This window comes from Heterocephalus glaber, unplaced genomic scaffold, assembly GCF_053883595.1.
Source record: "Heterocephalus glaber isolate CG9 unplaced genomic scaffold, H.glaber_assembly_v1.0 deba00000347, whole genome shotgun sequence".
Taxonomy (NCBI): domain Eukaryota; kingdom Metazoa; phylum Chordata; class Mammalia; order Rodentia; family Bathyergidae; genus Heterocephalus; species Heterocephalus glaber.
Genome location: NW_028258143.1, coordinates 16,014,461 through 16,039,833, shown reverse-complemented (window position 1 = coordinate 16,039,833; position 25,373 = coordinate 16,014,461). Strand labels below are relative to the sequence as shown.

The 25,373-nt window shown below is 36.2% G+C and overlaps 1 protein-coding gene across 1 annotated transcript in view; it reads right to left on the bottom strand.

Moving 5' to 3' along the window:
• The window catches only part of Dpp10 (dipeptidyl peptidase like 10), a 1,332,172-nt gene that overhangs the window by 1,161,898 nt on the left and 144,901 nt on the right, over positions 1-25,373 (bottom strand). The gene's annotated exons all lie outside the window — the stretch shown is intronic.

Here is a 25,373-nt window from a genome sequence, read left to right as displayed (position 1 = left end):
CACCTTGTTTTGGAGCCCACGGATTATGGACTGAAACGTCTATGAACTCTAATCCAGATAAACCTCTTCCCCTTCAACTTTGAGTGCCTGGTATTTTTTGTCTCAGCAACAAGAGAAAGTAAATAACACACAGGAAATTACTGTTAATCAAGAAACAAAACATGCTTAGGCTCAGCAACCTCAGAATTCTATCCTTATCCTTGTTCATCCTCCTTGTCTGCTTTACTTGTTCTCTGCTTCTTCTTCCCTAGAGTAGTACTGTCAATTAAAGTAATGCTCCATAAAACCTCTCAAACTCTAAATTCTTACCTTAGATAAGTATTTATTTATATTTTAGGCTTGTTTTAGTAATCAAATGAGATAATTCATGTAAATACAATATAAATAGGATTCAATAAATGTTAAATATCATCATCACATTTCTCATCGGCAGGAAATTTGGCTTGTCCCCTGTCTCTTTCAATCCCTATCCTTCTATAGACTTCTTTTCTGGTCTTAACCTACCATCATTCATTTGTTTCTTTGTTTCTGAGTTTGGGGAAATAATCTGTGCTGGGGGGGGGTTAGTGATAATTATGATTGATTTGGGAAAGGCTCTAAATGGAAAAATCATACAATCTGTCTGGTCACTATGTGTTCATCTCTTATTGTTTCTTGTATGTTTTTCTGTTCAGAATATTGCAACCCACTAAGAATAATGATCATCACTTCACTTTGTTTCCCCACAAGTCAACTTCCTTGCTCAGGGCCAGTAATATTTATGTTTGGAATGTTCCAAGGTAATGGCCCAGGTCTTGGAAAGGACAGTACTATCTGTATATGTGGCTGAGAGCTTCATGAGTTGGACAGTAGATGGAAATCTTTGGGGTCATCTCCAGCCCGCAGGATTGAGGCTTATAATTCATCACAGAGTAAGGCAATTTCCACAACCTTCCAACCACTGCACAGAATAAACAAGATTTCTCATGGAGGAAAAAGACCACGTGAGATCCAGGAACAGTAATTTGGTGTTGGTAAGGTGGAACTCAGACTGTCAGTGTGTCTAAACCATGTAGGGGGAGTTCGGATGTCCCTATGAAGAAACAAAAATCAAACAAAATGTAACATGACAGCTTCAGCTCAGTATCAGAACAAAAGCAGAGGAAAAAAGATTTCCTACTCAAGTTTGATGATTTTAGGACATGATTGAAAGAAGACTTGTCTTGTTTATTTCATATTTCCAAGGCTTAGCAGGGAGCTTGCCTCATTAAATGCCCTATAGCAACCTGTTGACTACGGCAATGAAATCATGGATCCAGAAGCTCCCACATTCAATAAGCTCAGGAAGAGAAGGAATGCAGAGGGTAGCACTCAGAAATAAGCATAGGGGACATTTGGAAAACTAGCCTAGATATTTCTGTCCTCAGTAAGTGCAAGCTTTAAGGTCCATGGGTGGACAGTTTCATGGTGACAAGTGTTCTTCATACCTAAGCTAGCCTAGTACAACCTAAGATCCTTCTTGTCACAGGGACAGGGACACTTACATATAAATCTATCTTCTTCCAGTGACAAATTATTGCTCCTTTCAACTCTATCCATCCACAAAAACAAGACCATTCTTTAAAAACAAGTACATTCTTTATACCATACTTTGTGTTTCTTTCTTGCTGCCTCCTGCTTCTTGTAAGGATAACTGGGTTCCCTCTGTCCTTAAAATTCTCAAAAGATATGCTCTCTGTAAGACACCAAGAGATGGAAGGAGGGATAAGGGGGTTGATGAAAAAGAAACTAAAATGTTTTCTGTACGTGTACCAACTCCCCATGAGATATGTAATCATTATGCACTACAAACATGTATTAATAAACATTTTTTAATCACTTCCCAAAAAATAGTTGGTCAGAACTCTGATATTCTTGACCCATCTTAGTAGGCTTATATTTTTTAAAAAAGATAAACTTTATAAGAATCTCCTAAAAGAAGGCACAAAATTAAAAATGTCTCATGACTGAGACCATTACGAGCGATGGTCATAACACTGTCATGTTTCCATTATCCCGTCCATTACTCCAGGGCTTAGGCTGTGCTTTGTACTTTAGAACCATGTCCTTGGATGTCCAGGGTCGGAAATAAAGAAGTCATGACCATTCTCAGGATTTGTAGACATGCATCTTCCCATCAGTTTACTTAAGCACATTTTATCTGAATTATTCAATAGTATTTTATCTCCTTCCAGGCCAGAGCACTTGGATAGAGAGTACAGGTTTAAATGAAGAGGAGAACTGCCAAGTAGGACAGAATGTATACACTATGAGGTGCTCCTGAACATTGTGAAGTAGTTTCCCACTGTACCAATGTAAGGATATGGAGTCTGACTGTGTAGATGTTTTCCTGAGCATCAGCTAGGATTGCATTTGTTTTCTCCCCTTTCAGACTATCATTCCCATTCACTGTACCCTGGATCGGTTCACATACATGAAATGAGTGATGGGGCCACTCTGTACTTACAAGGGAAAAATTAAAAATGTAACAAAAAACTCCCAAAATATTGATAAGACCTGGGGCAAGTAAATCATTTAAGACGCAAGCATAAAAATCAGAGGAATATGAGTATCAGATAACTGGAGAATGAATTTCTACGTAGCAAGGGCAATGAGAAGGAGAGGACTGAAGAGAGCTGGAGAAACCATTGCTAACTCGGCAATGTTGCCGAGGGCCAACCTCCATACTAATCGTCCTGGACACAAAAGTGCAGACATAAAATAGCAACAATGGCAGCTGGTTCTTCAAATATATCCTGTTTCATTATTTAAAGGTTTATTAAGTGTATAGATCTTGGAACCCGTGCTTCAGATTTCCAACGAGACCCAAGTCAATATATTAAGACACAACATTAAGGTAAAGGACTGCAAGCTTTATTGAATACTAAATATCCTTTAGAGTGAGATGTCTCTATAAAACTAGCTATCCTGTGATATGGTTATTTCAACCTTTGTGAAAGAGTAAATGAAACCTGAATAAGTTGAGCCTTTGTTCATAATAAATAGTAGCTTCACAACAGACAAGCCATGCACTTGCTTGACAACTTGTATTCAAACAAGAGGGAGAAAATATGAGCTATAATAGTCCACAATTAGAGATGAGAAATTAATATCCATGCCCATTTTTTGGCAAAAATAATTGAATCTCTGTCCTAGTTTTGATCTCTGCTCAACACTTTCTACTTCATTCCTGAGCACACCCATCTCTTCAGAACTTAAATTCTGCTGCTCTCTCTCCCCATTCATGCATTTTCATGTGATGACTAAATTTCCCTTATTCTAAGATATTTGTAGCTTTCAGGTACCCTACAATAGTTGACCTGTGGGACTGATGTAGCTCTGGTATTGAATGGTACCTTGGCAATAAACTCCTTGATCAAAACTTTCCTGAGTCTACTGCTGCTACCAGGAATGGAGAACCAAGATTGTCTGTACTTGGACAAAGATGGCTTACCAATAGTGATAATTTCCCTGGGATTATTTTTATAATATTAATCTGAATCAATAGTAAAGCCACCCATTCAAGAGACAATTGGTCCAAATCTTCATAATTCGTCTGCTTTGGTTATATCACAGTCCCAGCTACCTCAGAGAGGGACGCTTACTAAAGAAAAACAAGACAAAGCTTAAAGAGACAGATAAGTAATGGTGATTATAGCATTCAAAGCATAAGATAAGCTTAAAGCTTTCGGGTTTCTGGTCACACCCAAGGGGACTGAAACCAGTGCAGAAGTCACTTGAGTATTCTGTAAAACATTCATCACACTTTGCAAAGAGCTGATCCATAGAAGGCAAAGTAGGCCCATGGATCATATTTAAAGGACCAGAGAGTGCAGGCAAAATGAGGTCAGACACTGTGCCCTTCTATGGAAGGCTTCCCTAGAAGGCTGGGAAAATTGTTCACTACCTAAAACTGCTTAACCAAAAGACAGACAGAAGCAAAATCCCATATATATTTTGCTCTTTCTGGTGTCCTGGCATATGAATGCATCTTTCTGTATGCATCAGAATTAGCATATCTGTAGACATATTAACATGAGTTAATCGTAAAATGATCAGGCCTGAGACTGCTATCCTTATAAAGTTTAGCTTGCAAATTTGGCCCTTGGCTAGTAACTAAGAAGTAGGATTTGGAGAAAATCCCCTCCATTTCCTGCTAAAATTTTTCACTGTGCTTGACCTGTCTATGCAAGCAATAGGGTTTATGCCCAGCACTGGCTTTCATTTGGTTGTCTGAAGTTTGGTGAATGCTAGGCAGAGTTTGCCTAAGTGAAAAGATCCTGATAGAAATCCCAGGCACTAATGAGCCTCCCTTAAAGACATTTCTCACATGTTGCCCTACTGATTGCTAAGGTCCTTCCATATACTCTGCCAACTGCTCTAAGATGGAGGAGGATGCCAGATACTTGTACTTTGGTTTCCTCTAGATACTTCCTATGTGCCTTGCTGTTTGAATTCTGGTTTGGACCCTTTGTTGTGATATATCATAGCTGTAAACATGATGATGTGCATGTGCTCATTCCTGGGAGTCTTCCTAGAAAATCATCAAACATGGGAGGCCAGGTGGGGTTTTGGAGCCCCTACCACACTTCCTGTTTCATACTAAGAACCATGTGCTCACCATCCTGTGTCCTATGGACTATGTGTGCACGAGTCCTCAAAGTCATCATAAGGACTAACTGGGGCTCTGATGGGAGAAGAGGGTAAGAGAATGCATATGCTTCCTTCCCCACCCATGCCTATCTCCAGTGGAGAAGATGATGAGCCACTTATCCCTTACCCTCAGTGAAGCCAGCATGAACAATTCTTGAGTTAATGTTAACTGTAATTTTGAAGGTAGATCCCAAGAACAGAAGAGGGAGGGGACCAGTACAAGTATTCGCAAATGTTCTCCCATGCTCCAGATACTACGTTTGGGTTTACATATGTATCTGAATGACACATTATGACAGAGAAGCAATACTAATTCTACATTTTGGTTTAAGAACACAAGACACAGAGAGGTTAAGGAAGTTTTCCATGATCACACAATAAATGGTAAATCATTATGTGAAATCAAGTCTATCAGATTCCAAATCTTATGTTTGTTCCATTATATCATGTTACCTTCACATCCAAGTCTTCAGCCTCAAATTTATATGAAAATTGCTGCTATTCACTGACTGTGTTGTTATTAAAGTGATATATGTATATTAAGTGTATAACATAGTGTCTGGTATGTGGCACACTCAAACAAATCATTTTTATGATTGCAATTACTCTAATTACACTAAGAATAAAGATTTGTCTGGCTAAATGCCACAGTTCCTACTCAGTCCAAGGCCCCAAGAACTGGGGGTGGTAAGACAGACAATGAGGACTATCTAGGGGATGGTATTCTGACATTTGCTTTTCATGTTTATAATACAGCACACTAATAATTGTGTTCCTTATTAAATATGTATCAGATTAGTGTTGAAAATTTCATTTGCATCAACTCCAAGCCCAACTTTATGCAATGCTCAGTCTTTCATATTGTTTCTAATGTAAACACAACGACATTAACAACACAAACCACATGAGCTATCTTGGAATGCAGGTTTGTGTTCCCTAGGCATACACTGATTTATGACATAAATGTGTGAATTATTCTCTCCTCCCCTGGCTTCCATTCATGGAATTGAGCAGGAAGCCTCAGCTATGTTTGTGAAGGTAAAAGTTCCATTTGCCTTTGGTGTTAACAGTTTAAAATGCAGTCCAAGCACTAATACTGTTAGGATCGCCCGACTGGACACTGCGGAATGATGGGAAGTTTACTTCACAAACATATTGAGAATTTACTTCATGGAAATAGGAATTAGAACAGAATCTCCCTGGTGCACAGTCAGACTCAATACACAAGCGCTGGAATGCTGATGGTGTGGTGTCCAGAGAAAAATAATTTGCACTCTAACATTGGATGAACTGAAATAGTTCCTAAGGTCAATCCACTGTATTTTATAATTTAATAAAGATTATAGAAAGGTTACACACATACAGATAAGTATAACAAACAGGAATGTGATTGCAGCTTCTGCACCTATGACTTCTTGGGAGTCTTTCATATCCTTTGATTTCATAAATTTACATTAGATCTACTGAGCCTAAATTATCACTGTTTTAAAATTCAACTTTTCATAGCTGTACTTATATTAACTGCCCCCAAACATACAGTGTGTATTCTCCTATAAAAATATGTTCAATATTTTATATAATTACTTTTAAGGTTCTTATTAATAAACTCAATGCAAACAACAAGAAAATCCTTAAAATAAATATACACCTTCTGCTTCTATGGGTATGAATTATTGCTATTGATTTTCTAGTCATCTACTTTTAAAGCCAGTTTGAAAATGATTTTTAAGTGCTCAATCTCACTTATTAAAGCCTTGGATGTTGATTGCCTTAATTTTCCCCCAATCAACAAGATAACCCTTAATTTTCAGGTCTGGATTAGTAGCACTCCCAACTATGAAGTTATGATGCCATTTATTTACATTAGAATCAACACAGGTTCAGAACTTAATGCCATCATCAATTTTCCAAATAAAACTGCAGCTGTAGTGTGGAACAGGTGAAATGAGGTCTGTATTTTTCAGATGTAACGTAGCCAAGAGCTTAAGCCAGGCTTCATGAAGTTTAAAAAGCAATAAAGCCAAAGTTATTTCAGCCCTGAAGCATGCTTATTTAAAGAGATGGATGCTATTGGTTGTCTTTCATTGTACTGCTTATGCTATCATTAAAACTGAAAATGAAATCCCACAGTGTTATATGCGGGATACCATATACTTGTCAGACCCACCCTCCTCCCCAAGCCTTTTAAAAAAGAAGGATAATAGCAATTGCAAAACTATATCTAAAATATTATACCTGCAGAGTCCTATCTGTATCCTCAGTTTCTAAAGAAAGAATATGAGATTGAGAAATATGCCAGGGATTTAGCTCAGTGGTTCTGCCACCTGCCTCAAAAGGGCAAGGTCTCAAGTTCGATCCCTGGTACCAAAAAAGAAAAAAAAAGAGAGAGAAATAATGGATTACCCAGTGTAAGAAATCAATACATACCAGGAGCTTAGTCTAGGAATCAGGAAACAAAGGTAGTCTATTGGTGGCATCTACACAGTCGTCAAATTAACACCATGGAAAATTTTACTAACTACTAGCTACAGTTCATGAAGAGGAGAGCCATAACTGTGTCTGCATATTACAATCAGGTGCCTACTGAGTAACATTAATGAAGATATTATGTAAAAATAGCTATCTCTTGCCATGGTGATTATTTCTCTGAAAAAAAGCTTCTCATGGGTTCTATGAAGGAAATACGAGTTTTTTGCTACAGTAAAAGTTTTTCAAATGTAGAAAGTTAAGCAGGAAAAGAAAACAAAAGGTGTACCTCATCTTCTATTCTCTTTGTACTTCTAGTATCATCTCTTAGAAAGTGTTTCTGTTTCTTCCTCTTTTTCTCTACTTCTAAACATACAAGTCCAAAAAATTTTATCAAACTTGCATTTATTCATCACATGACTACTTTTTATCTCAACCCTCCCAGGTTGAGAAAATATAACAGAGTTCAAAACCACATATTTACGCATCATTGCTTTTCATTATTATGTCTAATCATAATTTTATGTTCCCCTACATAATAGCTGAAGTTTTTATTCTACACCAATTTAGGCTAGAAGGATTATTACTGGGACATTAAGCACTGAATTGAAATAAATTAATGATGTCAAGGCATATCAAATTGGTTCAAGGCTATGTCAAGTCAAATCAAGGCAATATTTATAGCTTGATACTCATGAAAATAAAATATTTTGCTTTCTCTCATAACCAAGAGAAAAAATAGCCAATGGAAACAGGACCAGAGAAATGATAGATACTTGAATTAGTAAAAAATTATTTTAAAATACCTGCTATAAATATGTTCAAAGATTTTGAAAAAATATAAATATAAAATAAATTAAAAATAAGGATTATCAAAATGAATAGAATTCATGATAACAATTAATTTTAAAAAAGAATCCATGAAAATGAACCAAATGGAAATCATAGCACTGAAATATATACTATTTAATGTAATATTCAAAATGTAAAATTATATTATCAGCTTATCAGAAGATTAGATATTTCAGAAGAAATTATCAGTGAACTTCAAAACTGTGATAAAAATTATAGAATTAGTGTATAGACAGGGGAAAAATTGAAAAAGTTAATATATCTTAAAGGATATGTGAGTCATTGCATAGTCTAACATATGTGTAATTGAAGTCCTAGAAGGAAGAGGAAGAGATTGGTGGAGAAACAAATATTTCAAGACATAGCAGCTTCAAATATCCAAGTCTGATTAAAATAAATCAACTCCTAGAGGAAACTCAATGAACTCCAAACATAAAACACACATACGGATATCAGAGATTCTTAAAAACCAAAATTAACTTTTTAAAAAGGCTTTCAAGTAATTAAATAGAAAAGGAAGTCTTTTCAAATATTGCAGTTAAATATGTGGCATCTTCATAGGAAAAGAGCAAACCTTGAGCCTACCTCTACACCCAATAATCAAATCTGCATGAAAAACAAACCTAAACATAAAAGCTAAATTATAAAGCTTCCAAGAAAAACAAAACAAGAGAATATCTACATGAATTGACTATATAAGGAATTGTTGTATAGTAAAACTTGTTCAAAAGTTGGACATGGAGGTTTAACTTATAATAACTTAAAACTGGAAACAAAGATATTGTTCATTGACAAGTATCAATTCAAAAATAAGCAAAGAAACAAAACCTGTGGGATAATCTATACATTCAAAACCACCAATAAAAAGGACAAACTACCCACGCATCTATCCACGTGAATAAATCTCAAAAATATTATTCTGTAGGACACCAGAGGCAGAATAGTATATACTGTACCACTCTAGAAATTCTGGAAATCTAGAAACAAATCTATGGTTATAGAAATTAAACAGTAGGTGATTTGGGTGATGGTAGAATATTTGACTGCAATGGAAGGTGAGAAAATTTTCTAACATGAAAGAAATACCATTTATCCTTAAAAGGTTTTGAATTATATGGAGAGGGTAAAACATATAAAAGTATAAAATATGTACATATTTTAATTCACTGTGTGTATATTTATCTTAATTTTTAAAGGGAGACTTACAAATCTAACTCAAGCTCTTTTTTAAACCAGCTTATTCGTGCTTTCCTTCAATATTTCTCTTAGTGAGTTTTTTCTCAATCAAAATAAAATCTGACAGTTACATTTTACGCCTCTTATGCCTTCCACTAATATTTGACATTTTCTTAATTAAAACAATATTAAAATTGCTGCAATTGAGTACTTAAGCCAAGCATAAGCAAAGCACTTTTCATCTAATAATTCACTTACGATGTCATGTATTCAACACAATAATCCATTTGTTTCTTTTCTTTTACCCACTGTGAGGAAACTAAGACTCAGAGAAGGTAAGTGACACACAAAGTGAATTGGGAAGATGTCTGCTTCCTAATTATTATCAACTGTTTTTTACAAAATCTTTCTCATGTCTCTCTCACTTTGTATCTCTACATTTAACCAAATTCTACCTAGATTCTTCCTCCAATTTAGCTGACAAATAAATAACTGCCTAAGACCATCAACAATTTCATGACACTATAATTAACAATTGTGCTCTCCATCTTATCGAACCTCTTGTCAACATCTAGCCCTTTGACATCTTCTCACCTAGAACACACTCCCATCATTTATCATTAAAAATAATTCCCAACTGCCTTCCTTTTTCAGCTCTTCCTTCTCAAGTCCATTCCAATACTGATGGAACCCTGCTCAGTCATGAAGTGACAGCTTCTCTCTTGATGCAGCTACAGATGTTGTGTTTGGTCCACCTCCTGCTCCCTAACCCTGGATGATCCCATCCTTACTTGGGACTATAAACAAAAGAGTTACCAGTAGTTTGCTGTCTGTCTTCTCCCTCTCCACATCCTATTGCCCATTCTAAATAAAAATGGTGATATATTGAGTTCTTAAATCATAATTTAATCATTTTACTTCTCTTTTCCAAAACCTTTGCTGCTATACTACTGCCAGGAAAAAGGAAATTCTTGCCAGTAAAACACATATAACACAAAAACTAAAATATTTTCTTGGTAACCAATTAACTGGCCTGTAATTAGTCTATATATCACTTTTGGGGGGGATACCAGGGATCAAACTTGGGTCCTTGTGCTTGCAGGGCAGGCGGCAGAACCACTGAGCTAAATCCTTGGTCACACACGTTTTTGATCATCTCTGAGCTTAAAATTCTCCAAAAGGGTCTTTATGACTTATATGAATAAATTTAAACTTATAAGACTGGATTATAAACTTATTTTCTGTTTTCCCATCACTTTATAGCCTCATTCCCACAATTTCCCTGATTATTCCTTATGGTCTAAATACCAAATTAAGATGGTTTTTGACTTAGGATTTCTTGACTTTAAAATGATGTGAAAGTGACATACATTCAGTAGAAACTGTACTTCATATTTTGGATTTGTAGATCAGCAAGAGGGCTAAGTAGAGGCAACCATCACCCACATGATCCGAAGAATAATAAAAACAAGATGTGTATAGCTGCATATTGAGTTGAGTGACAGTGGAATAACACTGGAGATCAACAGGAGAAAAAAATGGAAACACTGTAAGATCTGGAGACCTGGAACAAAAGCATAGTGAGAGAAAATATCCTAGCACATGCCATCCCCATTCCACAGGTAGGGAAGGAGTAGTCTCCCCTCTGCAAAGGTAAGAGTGAAAAAAAGAATCCCAAAAAAGTCTTATCAGCTTTTATATTGGCAATCCTAGATATTGGAAAGTTTCACATTCCTTATATGATTTCAGCCTGGCTTCACCTTGAACACACTTCTCATCAATCATTGATAGGCACACCTAAGAGAATCAACAGGTCAGGGAGAAGAGGCCCCTTGTTACAGCCATGCACCAAGGATGCATGGCAACAGAGAATCTGGGACCCCAGGTTAGCAGCAGAGTGCAACACCATAACTACTGTTGCCACCTCATCCATGCACGTCTCATGATTGACCATCCCTATACTTTGATTTCACACCACTGACAAGATTTACCATGAGCACTACAGAAGGACTGTTATGGTTGTTGCCTTCACCACTCCCCAAAAGCATCTGTACCTGTACTACTGCCTGGAAAGAGGGCTTCAGGTCTTTCACCACTATAGGTGCAGCCACTGCCAGAGACCCTTATGAATAACAGAGTCAGTATTGACAGTGCCTGAGGAAACTCCCATTACCTAGGAGCCACCTCTTCAATTGTAGGAGGACCCAAATAGTGTGCAACCCATATGCTCTGCTGTCTACACCACACCTGCCTCTCTTGGTAGAATGGCCCCATTCTTGCATGACCCACAATGATGTGTATCTCTCTGACTCCAACACAGTATGGACTGTGGCCCAACTCACCAATCACAGCCACAGAAGCTACGGGGAGATTATACTACGATTTCCAGCCGGGAAATAAATTTAACATTGCATAACCAACCAATGTCCCAATATATATCAAGGAGAAAGCTATTCACTATCACCATCCTATAAAAGTGATTGATATTCATTCCAACAGATCCACAAGAAACACAAGAAATAAGAAAAAGGACAAGGGATTATGCACCTTCAAAAGATTATAGCTTTCTAGTAATGCATTCCTAGAAGTAGATGTTGTAATAGAAAAATTGCCAGGTAAAGAATTCAAAAAAATGTTTTCGTAAAGCACAAGGAGATACAACAGAATACAGAAAATAGCTAAATTAAAAGAGGATGACAATGCTGGATATCAATGACAAATCCAACAAAGAAATGGACATTTTGAAAAGAACCAAACACAAATCTTGGAAATGAATTGCTCAATAAGTCAAATAAAAATTCTGTTGAAACCCACAACAAAAGACTACATCAAATGGCAGAAAAAATTATCAGAGCTAAAAACAGGTCTTTAAAATATCACATTCACTAATCTTGGGAAAGACATGGATATCATGTACAAAATCCCAAATAAACATGACCAAAAAAGATCTTCAACCTAAGATATTATAACAAAACTTTCAAAAGTACAGGAAAAAGCAAGAATTTTTAAATCTGCAAGAGAAAATAACCATCATATTTAAAGGAAACTCCATGCAAATAACAGTGGATTTCTCATGACAAACCTCAATGTTCAGGAAGGAATGAAATGATATATTTCAAGTCCTAAAAGAAAATAACTTCCATCAAGCTTACCATACTCAGCAAGACTTTTTTTCAGAAAAGGAGAAATAAAGATGTTCCAAGATACACAAAATTTGAGTGAAATCATGACTACAGGACCAGTCTTACAAACAATGCTTAAGGGATTCCTAAATCTAAAAGTGAAATGAAGATAGTGACCTTCATGAAACTTTATGAAAGTATTAATTGCACTATAATAGCATTCAATAGAGAAATAGAAAATAATCGAAGATTATCAAAACTATCAAGTCATAAAGATGAACAAGATGGAGAAACAAATAACCTTTAGAGCAACTAGAAGAAAATCAACAAATGACAAACATAAATACATACCTTTCAAATAATTCTGAATGCAAATAACTAAATTCTCAATTAAATGATACAGAGTAGCTGAATTAATGAAAAAAACAAGACTCAGCAATCTTTTGCTCAAAACAAACTCATCTCACCACTAAATGACACACAGGATGAAAGTAAAAAGATGGAAAATGATCTTCCATGACAAAAGTCTAAAACATCTGCGAGTATCTTTTCAAAAAGTCTACAAAAAAACATATAAGAAGAAGCAAAGAAGGCCACTATATAATGATAAAGGGATCAATTCAATAAGAATATTCAACAAATTTGAATCTACATTCCCCTAACGTTGTAACACTCAATTTTATAAAACAGATCTAAAGTGACAAGTTCTAAAATATTATAATGTGGTGTTTTAATATCCTACTCTTATCAATGGATAGCACATCCAGATAGAAATGTAACAAAGAAACTATTGTTTTAGTCATTTTCCTCATGGTTGGCACAAAATACCCAAGACCCATGAATAAAGAAGAGGCTTATTTTGGCTCACAGTTTAAAAGTTTCATTCTATATTCAGAAGGTTTAAACACAGAAATGACAGAGCAGAAAAGCATAGGTGGAGGAAAACTGCTGACATCATAGTAGAGATAAGGGAGGAGTGAGGGAAGGAGAAAGGAGCAGCACCTTTCCTGGTCAGGACTCCAATGACTGGCCTCTTCCAACAAGGTCCCACCTCCCAACACCATGTCAGCCAAATCACCTCCATGGTTTAATTATCTTCCAAAAGCTCCATTTATGAACTCATGAGGCTTTTGGGGTACATCTAGATATAAACCATAACAAAATTAAACTACACTATAGATCAAATGGACTTAGTGGACATTTACAGAGCAATCCATCCAACAGCTGCAGAATACACATTCTTTTCATCACTGCATAAAAGTTTCTCTTGAATAGACTATATATTAACCCACAAAAAAATCTTACACAAAAAACTAAAATAATATTCTGCATTATTTCTGCTCACAATGAAATAAAATTAGAAATCAACAACAAGGAGAACTTTAGAAATTTTACAAATACATAGAGAATGAACTTTTGAATGAACTATGAGTCACTGAGAAAAAAATTTAAATTCCTTGAAACAAATGAAAATAGAAACACAATATATTAAAAATTGAGGGCTATGAAAAAAGTAGTAAGAAGAGGAAAGTTGATAGCAATGTATGCCATATAAAATATTTTTAAATAAAAAATTCATCTCAGGACTAAAAAATGAATAACATAAATGTAATGATTTAGATTTTAGGTTTGTTCCAAAAGCTTCATGTAACTGGAAGGTGATTGGATCATGGGGGACTATACTCGTAAGTGGATTACTCCACTGATGAATTCATGACTGACTTTCTCTTAATTAGAAGTTCACTGTGGGTGTGACCTAAAAGGATGCATCTCCTTTCTCAGCTCTTCCCTTCTCTTTCTGTTTCCTGGCCATCACCACATGAGCTCCTTACTTCTCTCCAGGCCCTTCCACCATGTTATTCCTAACTCAAATTAAGATTTCTGGAACTGTAACCTGTAAAAAATTATTTCATCCTTTAAATTGCAGATGTCGAGTGTTTTGTCTTAGAATTAAAGTGACTGAGACATCAAACTTAAAAATAGCCTAAGGAAAGAAGTGATAATGATCCAAGCAGAAATAAATAAAAAGGAATCTAGGTTAGCAACAGAGAGTTCAATAAAACAAATAATTGTTTCTTTAAAAACAATAAACAAATTGACAAATACTGAGATGGACTGACCAGGAAAGGGAAGGAAGAGAGGGAGGACAAAGAAGGAGAGAGAAGAAAAAAAAGAAAGAAAGAAAGAAAGAAAGAAAGAAAGAAAGAAAGCAAGCAAGCAAGCAAGCAAGCTAGCTATAGACCAATATCCCTGATGAGCATGGAGCATAAATTCAAAATTCTAAACAAAATATTTGTGAATCAAATTCAACAGCACATCAAAATGATGACACAGTGATACGTTGGTTTCAGTTCATAGATACCAGGATGTTTCAACATAGGCAAATCAATAGATATATTACATCACATAAGTAGAATGAAGGATAAAAGCTTTATGATCATCCTAAGAGATGCAGAAAAATTTTGATAAAATTCAACACTACTTTATGATAAAAGCCCTGAACAAATTAGGTATAGAAGGATCATAACTCAACATAGTAAAAGTTATATAGGACAAACTCACAAGCAACATCATACTGAATGGGTAAAAACTGAAAATACTTTCTCTTAAATCAGGAAAAGGACAAAAGTATCCACTGTCATCACTCATATACAATGTAGTACTAGGAATTTTAGCCCAATCAATTAGGCAAAAGAAAGTAATAAAAGGCAAATTGAACCCAGGCAAGTTAAATGTGGTATATTCTCTTTCATTCATGAAAAACTTTTTTTAAATGAATAGTTTACCTGAAAATAGAATAGTGATTACTAGGGCCTGAGAAGAGCTGCGGGTGAGGGGAAACGGGAGTGGAAGAAGGATGGACAGGTGGGATCAAGGCATGCTGTATGCATGTATAGACATATCCTAGCAAATCCCATTAATATGTACCATTAATACTTGTTAATAAAATAAATATTAACAATAAATATGTACATACTTATTTTATGTACACACTTCATTTGTATCTTTTCCAAAGTTAACAATATATGTAACAATACCCTACTGGGCAGTAATAGTGAGTCAAAATTGTCAATCGGCCACATGATTACAAGAAGAAACCACTAATCCATTGCAAAACATTGTGTTATTAAGCCAGGATGCTGGGTAGGGCGGGCATATTTAATGCATTTTCAATTGACAGTGGGTCTGTCTGGAGACTAATCCCACCAAAATTCCAAGAGCATCAGTAGACTTGGTTTCTCTTCTACACTATTTCACCACTAGGTGTCAATGCACACACTTTTCTCTTTTTCAAGAATTCTATTGTCCTAATTCCTTTGTCCCTTGTCTGCACAGAAAAACATCCGGGGCCACCATAATTTAATCTCCCCTGATCTAGTAAATTAACTGATTGACACCTGTTTATTACGAACACTGACCAGGATGAAATCCATCTCTTTACATCTCTGACTTGATCACTAGAGTATGAGTTCCTTGTATTTAAAGTGTACTTTTTCATCCTGTTACACTGGCAACTAGGATGACTACCTATAGCAAGTGCTACAGGTAGAAATTCTACAATTTATGTTACTTTATTGAAGTAATATAATCAACAGGAGCAACAGAAGAATAGAGTGACAATAGCAAACAAATGAGAAAAAGGCTTAAACGGTAGTTAGGAATATTTGATCAGTTAAGTCTTACTGCCTTTGTAACCTAGGGAAAGATAATTTACCTTTATCATTAAGAGGGGGGAAGCAAATAAAGATAGTAATACTGTGCAGAATAATTACAAAAAAATTACATGATTTCTAAAAAATGCCTAGCACAGTTCCTGTCTTACAATGAGCACATGATGAACTATGGCTGTTATTATTTGTGCACATACTGAACACATAAAAATACAAAAGAAATATGGAACTAATTCATGATGTGCCTGTTGGCAAAGAAATCTATGCATTTTTCTTATCACTGAGCCTTCAACTTCTGGTCATTTCAGTAGATTTAGTGGTTACCCAATCCTCTAGAAATCTACAGTAACGGAAACTTAATTTTTCACTTTCAAAGGCCATGGAAAATTCTATTTCTTTAAGGTAATCAAAAGGTGGAGAGTTCTGACATGTCACTATGAATATACATGGGGATGAGGCTCTGAAAATAGCTTTTAGAAGGCAGGAGAGACAAATATTATAGGTGATAGATAGATAGAGGGCCCAATTAGCAGCAATTCCTGTATAATTTTCAAGAAATAGCTCAGAAAGGAAGCATGATACAGATCAGAGAAAATAACAAATGGAAGAAGAACAGGAGGTAGGAAGGAAAGAAGGAAGAAAGAGAGAGAGGAAGGGAGAAAGGGAGGAAACTGCAGCTATTCTAACTGAATTTGATTCACAAATGATTTTCAGATGTGTGTACCAAAAACTCAGGTGAAACTAGGCAACTCTGAAACTTTTTGTGAAAGGCTGAAAGAGGAATGTCTCTTAGCTTTGTGAATCAGGCACAAGAATGCCAAAGAGCTTCATCCTCAAATGGCATTTCTGAATTGATTTTCTACTAATAACAGCTCTTGGCAAACTGCTCTAGACCCTCACTCCACTGACTAAATCTCCTCCTCCTATCAAAAACTAGTTGAAGTAAAGATAATAACCCAGAATTGTGCTGAGGGCATTTAGGTCATATGTACCCAGAGGTGTCAGAAGCTATTTATTTAGGCCACAGTGCCGCAGCCCCACACATAATTTCTCTCACTGAAATTCATTGGGGATGCATGTTCCACCATCTACAAACTGTCTCCTCTGGCTTGGTGGCCTGGGCATTCATCACATTTCCTCAAGCCTTTGTTAAAATTTCTGAGATATGACTTCTCAAAAAGGATACTTGACAATGGCTCTCTGGCCACTTTGCTGCTGAGTGCAGGAACAGACTTCAGGTTCCCAATATAAGTGGGTGTGGTAGGTAGGGATGTGCACTATAAAAAAAACTTATCAGCCTTTTTGGTTTCATTCTTAATTTCATTCTTAATCTCAAATAGGTTCCTTTTCTTCTACAACACTTGGTGAGTACACATTTTCTCTATTACTTATCCAACCACCTCCAAGGGTACAGGGAGAGATTAGTTCAACTGGAGATTTGCCTTTAAGTGGATTGGAGACTAAAACTTGATGTATGACAAACACAAACCAACAAAACAGTAACCTTCAGAACCATTCTAGCCATCCCTGGGTAGATGTATTGATTTCCAAGGTTTAAACAGGCCAAATTCTGGATATGAGAGCAGGGAGAAAATCCGAACAGGGCATGATCTTGAAGGAGATAGTGTCCAAGAAGAGGAGCAAAAGAGAGAGATGAAATAGACAAAACGATTGAGAGAGAGAGAGATTGAGGCAGAGAGAGAGAGATAGAGAGAGAGAGAGACACACACAGAGAGAGAGAGAGAGAGAGAGAACGAGAGAGAGAGAGAGAGAGAGAGAGAGAGATCCCCAGGTGAAAGCAGATGGTTGGAAAAATGGGACATAGTTATAAAGAATTTGTAGGATTTAGGTGAGAGATGTATGATATGATCTATTTCTAAATATACCCCACAAAATGTTAATAAAGACCATCTTCCATCTTTTTGTACTCAGATTTATATCCCCCTCCTCCGATCCCTCTTTCCAGGGGTCTATGTTAAGATGCAGCTGGTCTTGATGCATTCAGGACTCACTTACTACCATTGTGAGAAAGATGACAATTAGAGCAAGAAAGGAATGACACAAGAGTTATGAGAGCTCTGGACTGAATGTGTAAGGTAAGGAGGGAATGCTCCCCCTACTTCAGCTCCCACACAAACCCAGCCTCTCCCCACCTCTAGAGATGGGAAACGAGATCCAAGCTAGATCCCATTTTCCGGGCTACAGTAAAACGTGTGAACTCCACATTCATGGAAACATCACATTGCACCCCATAAGTATATACAATTATGTGTCCATTGAAATAAAATTAAATTAAATTAAAAATGTAAAAAATGATTTTAGAGGACAAGGGGTGGGATGAGCAACAGAAAGTAGACACGGAATGGGGGAAGGAGGAGACCGGAGGGTGTTAGAAGGACTAAAGCCATGTGCACTGACTCACAGAGACAGGTGTGCAAGCAAAGCAGCTTTTTGCACTAAGTGTGCTGGTCTCCAGAGGCACTGTGGCCCTCGTGCCAAGCAGCACTGAGTAGGAAGCCAGTTAAACCTTCTGGACCAGATTGTGGCTCTTTCCCTTCGACTTCCAAGGCCAGGGGATAAATTTTGCTTCTCTACTGTTCCATCTATAGAGTTTGTTACAGTTTCTCTGTTAGTATTCAACCTTTCTTTTCACGGTGTAGACTTATAACAATTTATTTTTCCTGTTCCTGACTTTTTATTGTTTTATGATCCTTTTAAATTTACTTGATTTTATGGTAAGCCATCTCAAATGGTTTGGGGAATGGAGTGGGTGAATAAATGTTTAACTACTGATAAATTTTTCATGACTAAAAGCAAGAGGCTAGAATAAGGGTCTTTTTTGTTATTTCACATTATCTGGAAGAGACTGAGATCTAATATATTATATGGAACAAAAATAAAATTTTAGATAAACCAGCCATAAAAAGACCAGCAACATGTAGGAGTTTGCAGAAGGTAGCAATATTATATAGCTGTTATGAATGTAGGTTTTAAAGATTGATGCAACTCCAACATATATAAACATTTTAAGCCATTAAGGTATATTGTAAAAGTAATACTACAAAGGAAATGAGGGGAGTATATAATTTAGTGAACTCTCAATCTCAAATATTCATTAAACCATATATAAGAAATTGCATAGTTGTTTTAACTTCAATTTATTTGATTATTTTTCAGGATAAAAATGTGTTCAAATGTTTTCTATGGTATTTGTTTTTTGGAAGGAGGGCCTTTTTTTTCTTTCTCTCTTCCTTCCTTTGATGACCTATTGTGTTTAGGTTTGTTTACTTGGTTTATCTCTGTGATACCTGGAGCCTTCTTCAGGATGGCAATTCTACTCCTCATGAAGTCCTGTAACTGGAACGCAGAGCTTTATTAAGGATAATAAGTGGATTCTCCACTTTCAAATTACAAGCTCAATTCTGATTTCCTTACTTCCATTCCATCATCAAGGCATCAAATTTGCCTAGAGCTTCTGACTTCCCTCAAATGAATTCAGGTGATCAAGCAGTTTCCCCAAATGCCAATAGTTCACTTTTCTTTTTAAAATGAAGGGAAAATTCACAAACAAGTAGTAGCTGATGTCTGGATGTACTTGTACTCCAGATAAGGCTTCTAAGTAGAAGAAAAGCAGGCTCAAGATAGAATCTGAAAAGTGTTCCAGAATCAGGGGTGCTCAGATTCTTTTAATTCATCAGAAATCACAGGTCCTTCATCTCTAATATCAGCTTCACAGAATGAAAGCTTGTTAGAAAGAAAATCCATTCAATTATGAAGATCAGTGTATGTTTTGACCCCCTAAGTTTCTCAACACTGTCTCCCTGCATCATGGTTGTCACTGAGGATGGTAAGTTCAAATCCTCTAATATCCTTTTCCCAGATAATTTCAAAAAACATTGTTGAACTTGACTTTATTTCCTGAATTTGTAGATGAAATTATGCTTTTGTTAACAAGTTCTCTTTGTACATAATTCAATAAAGTCAGTGCAGAATTGCAAGAGACCGGGATGTTTTAAACCTCCTCAGTCTAGTGGGAAAATGGGGAAAATCTCTTGTTTGTTTTGGATTAGACCTGGGAGAACCTGAGGAGAGAGTCAGATTGGAAGGAGAGAGAGCAGGGCAAGGAGCAGTGTGGCCTTCCAGCCTGCAATGTCACCTCCTCTCATGTTTTACACTGCTGCTAAGATCTTTGTTCCAAGACACATGGATGAAACATTGTCTTGTTTTTAAAGACTATCAGTTCCAAACAAAATGAAAACCTGACTCAGTCTGACCTAAAAGATTTCTCCCCAATCTGGCCTCTGCAGACCTCACTCCATTCTAATTATGAGAAACTAAGTAGGTGTTAAGCATGTTTGATGCCCCCTGCCGCTGACCACGCCCCTTCCTGGGCATGGGATATCTCCCCTCTGCATCGTCTAATGATGCCCACTGACTCCTCTTTAGGGTGTATTTCCTGACTTCCCCAAGAAGAGAGGACTATTTTTTGCATGTGTGCGCTTCTTTCTATATTGATCACCCGTCGTACACCCAGTGGTGGGCTAAAGCTAGCCCATGCAGACCCACCGGAGCTATCCTTACTTTCGTGAATTTCCAGAACCAGAACTAATCCTTACTTTGTTGCATTTCCAGAACCAGTTGTTAAATATACCCACTACTAAAAAGCAAATTCTAAAAACTCCAATTAAATAAATTGTATTAAAAGTAAGTTAATAAAGGCTCAGTATTCATTCCTTTCTAATTATTTATCATATTTTACAATTGTATAGGTTTTTGGAGTTACATTTTTGCTATTTTATCTGTATGGTGAAAATAAAATTATTTTGCTACTTTCCATCTTTTCCCACCACATAGCATTGGTAGCACAAAATCAGTCATGGTAGGAAGACTTATAGAATTGGACAAACATTACAAAGCATAGTTATAATCATAGTATAGACTTTAAAAAGTAATTGAGCAAATGTTATCAATTCAGATTAAAGTATTTTTCAACCTGTAGCTGTTACATCATGAGTTACATAAAGTTGATATAATATTCTTCCAGTATTTGAATATTATTATCCAATTGGGAAAATCAATTGCTCAAATTACTGATTGTTGAGGGAAGAGCAGATGTATGTTAATTGTTTCTCTTTCAACTTTCTTATTAATATAGTCTTAACCTAGAGAAAACATCAACTGTAATTTATGGTGGGACTACATAAATTTCTCATTTGCAAACACCATTGGCCATAGTACAAAAGTTTAACAAGATCAAAGAAGGCATTCTTTGAGGAGCAATTACCTCTATGAAATTTGCGATAAGAAGAATTGTATACTCTGTTACTAGTATCCTTAAATTGTATGCTATACTTCTTTATATCAGTGGTATTTACCTTAAATAGTGTATAGGCACATATGTATGTGTTCGCATTTTCCACCAGAAAGTTGGTTGTTAAACATTTAGAGGTGTACTAGTGCATGAATCTACCCCTCCCAAGAAATGAGAATTATTTTCATTTTAAGAATTAAGATCATATCTGAATCATTGTGACATGTTCAATACTTATTTGGCACTCAGTGGATACATGACAAATGCTTGTTGATTAAAAAGGAAGATTACATTTGTGACTTCTCAGATATACAAAACCTCTCAGAGGGGTTGGAAAGTTCCTGATGTTAGCCAGGGTAACTGGAGAGCCATAGACTAATTATCTTTGGAAAAAGAGAGGAGGGAATATGGAGCTAAAGCATTAATGCTCCAATATATATACTAAGACTCCTTTATTATGATGATTATGTTTCAAAAGTTATGTCACCAGTATATATCTGGGCACGTATACTAAGTATTGCCTTCAGTATTTGAAATGATTTTTAGAATCTACAGTAGTAGTGCCTTCAACTGTAATATCCTCAAGCTTATTCTCCGCACACCCCACCCGCATCCCATAGATTTCTATACCAATATATACTAAACATTGGTGTTTCCATTGGAAAAAGATCTGGAAACACAGTCAAAAAAATGTTATTTAAAATTGTAAAATTTTCCCTAAAATATCAGAATTTATATTTTACTTGATTTTTCCCTCTTTCTGCCTAGGATAGAAAACAAAAATTATTCTTGGGATTTTCAACAGAAAGGGAATTATAAAAGAGCATCTAGTGCTTACGGAATGATTGTGGCAAAGAGAGAGCATTCTCTAGGCTGGGCCTCTAGGAATGGTGCCCAGAACTTTGTAACACTGACCTCCTTAAGTGCCTCTTTTCTCTGCCCCAAGTTATCACTTGGGATTTGGTCTTTGGTAGATGCCACTGCCCTCAAACTTCCCAACGTAATGTAGAGGAACAACTTAAGTGAGGTGCTACCATGAAATTCTACATCTTCAGCTTCTGTAAACAGCCTAAATGGGCAGGAAAACTACCTCTGTCTTACTTCCAAATAATATATATATATATATATATTATATATATATATAAGAAAACAAGAGAAAGAGATGGTGTTGTTTGCTGAGTGTACCAGTCATTCTCTCAGCCAGATAGCTATGGAGACCTTGACTGCATCCATCAAATTGCACCACAATGTAACCAATCACTGAGCCAAACAATTTTCTAAAGCGATGTTTGGCAGAAATGGAGTAACCAAAAGTCCCCTTCACCTTAAAGAAAAGTATGATCATTGAAAATGTACCATATATTGTATTTTGCTTTTTATTTTAATTTCACATAACACCATGTCTCTCCCTGTGCTAGTAAAAATTCTTCATAAGCATTTGTAAACAGTGCCTAATTTTGTGACTGTCCTAACTTACATAACTATTTCATTTCTGCTACTCATAGAGGTGAATTGTATTTTATCCACAGATATTAACAATAGAGTGAAGTATACCTTCATAAATCCTTGTCATCTTCTTCAACTACGTTGTTAGGCTAGATCCACAGCGTTCTCTTAGAAATGAGCCTTATTTACTGGCCTGCTGAATTTATGACCTTTTATTTATTCTATAAATGAGATTAAAGTTGATCCACATTGTCTTAGAAGAAATGAGGGAAACTCGGCAGGGTATTATTTTGTGCTAAAATAGCACCTCTTCTAAAACACCTGGGATGTTGACAGACATTACATAAAAGCATAGATTGCAGTAAATGTTGCTTCATTTAATTGCTGTGTTATTCTTCTAACCTGGATGTAATAAATCAATATATTTCTTATTTAAGATGATCATTAGAAACTAGTCTTGGCAACTGTTTGCTTATTTTCTTAAAGACAATGCCTGATTCTAGTATTTTTAGTTTAAATCAATACACTAAACATGTGCTTTGCACCATGCTAAATTCTGATAGAATAAAAAATATGTAAAATAATGTCCTTAAGCTCCAAGAGCTTCCAGTATTTGGAGGAAAGTGAGAAAATTGCTTTATTGCTTTATTTTAAAATTACATTATTTTCTAAGTTTTTCTTTAAAAACTAAGTAAGAATGGAATGAATGCAAATGATTTCCTTCAGAATGTGCAGGCTGTGAGCTCCTCAAGCTCCAGGGATATGCTTCTCATTTAAATTGGTATCTCCACTGCTTAGCTTGCAGCTTGATAAATATAGGTTTGATAACTAATTGAAGAAATGAAGAGTGAATGCATGAATCAACTCAGACCCTAGTCTCTCTGATAGAAAATCTGTTCAAAAAATGGCAAAAGACCTGACTGGTTTAGTAATTTGATTAACTAGACAAGTTATATTCGATATAGTAAATTTTTTATGAAGTATTCAGAGTATATTGTAAACTTTTTACATACTACATGGGGCAAGATCTTACAGCAAATTAACAAATAATGTTTAAAAGCTGAATTTCTTTATATATTTGAATATAAATACAGTCACATCATTTTCAAATGTCTGTATGTTCTCTCTTTTTTTTTTTTTTTTTGGTGCCAGGGATCAAACTCTAGTCCTTGTGCTTGTGCAGCAGGTGGTGAAACCACTGAGCTAAATCCCTGGCTCTCTGTATGTTCTCTTGTCAGGAAATCTATTATTTTCTTTTAAGTCCCTTCTAACACTGAATTGCTCCAAATCGCTCAAGTTATACTCTTTCCAAAATTGTTCAGACCTTTACAGGAACATCAAGCTCAGAGAAATCTGACTGTAAAGGGAGTTTCTCTCTTCATTTCTAATTGGCACATCATGTTGCTGTTGAAATATAATGTTTGGTCTATGTGTAAAGTGCCTGCTATGCGGTGATGCTTCCTTGACCTGGATACCTGCCACCTTGACAAAGCTGTTGCTCACTTGAGCTTGTAGTTCATTGGTGGGAAGAATTCTCCATTGGCTCTCAACCTTCCTATGCTCCCTCGCCATGTACACATGCCTACTCCCAGTTCTTACACTGACACTAACACAGGTGTCTCAGTAAAGGGATCTGCAGAAGTTATTAAAGGTTCAAGTAAGAGATTATATGAGTGGAGCTAGTCTAATCATCCCTCCAGCAATCAGAGTTAAGTATGTCAAAGATTAGAATAATGAGAGATTAAATAAAAGGGAGATGAGGGACAGGGCACATATTGCAGAGAACACAAGCAGCCTCTAGAAACTGAAAGCAGTCACTGCATAAGGTCTGGGAAGAACTAGGTCCCACTCTCCTATACCTACAAGGAAAAAGCTTATGCTGACAAAAAGCTGAATGAGCTAGGAAGTGGACTTCCACAAAGTCTGCACAGGACAGGGACTAGCCAACACCCGGACTGCAGCCTTGGGATACACCCAAGAGTGAACCCAGTGAGGCAGTGCTAGAATTCTTTCTTACAGAACTTTTAGTACTATTTGCATATTGTTTTAAAGCAAAATGTGTAGGGATTTGTTGCACTGGAATATAAAATGAATATAAGCTCTCATATTCAAGAATTTTTCTTCATAGCCCAAATACTGAGCCTGAGTCTTGATAGGCTTCTACCTTACCCTCATTAATATTGAGCCTCCATTTTCCTATAAGCTTTCAAGTTTTCATATGGAGCTAGGCTTCTAGTCTAAACTGTTCTGCTTTCCTGATAACTTCCTAGTTTTCATATATAAAAACAAACTGCTCCTCATGTCTGGTGAAAAAGCATAAAATCTGAATTTATCAGGCCACAGTAAGCTCAAATGCAATCTTTATCTGCATCATTTGCTACCTATTGCTGTAAATATTCATAAGTGATCCTTCGATCAGTGTGCATGTGTATGTGTATGTGTGTGTGCATGCATGTGTGTGTGTGTGTGTGTAGGGACATGGTATTTTCAACCCTAGGTGAAGAAGTACACTTCTCAGTGGTCCCCACACTAACCTGAGATTTAGCAGGTGAATCATTGCCTAAAAATTGTCTTGCTCACCACAAAAAAGGAAAAAAGTGCATATACATACATGTACACATGCATAAACATATACCAAGTTTCTTTTTCAGCATTGGT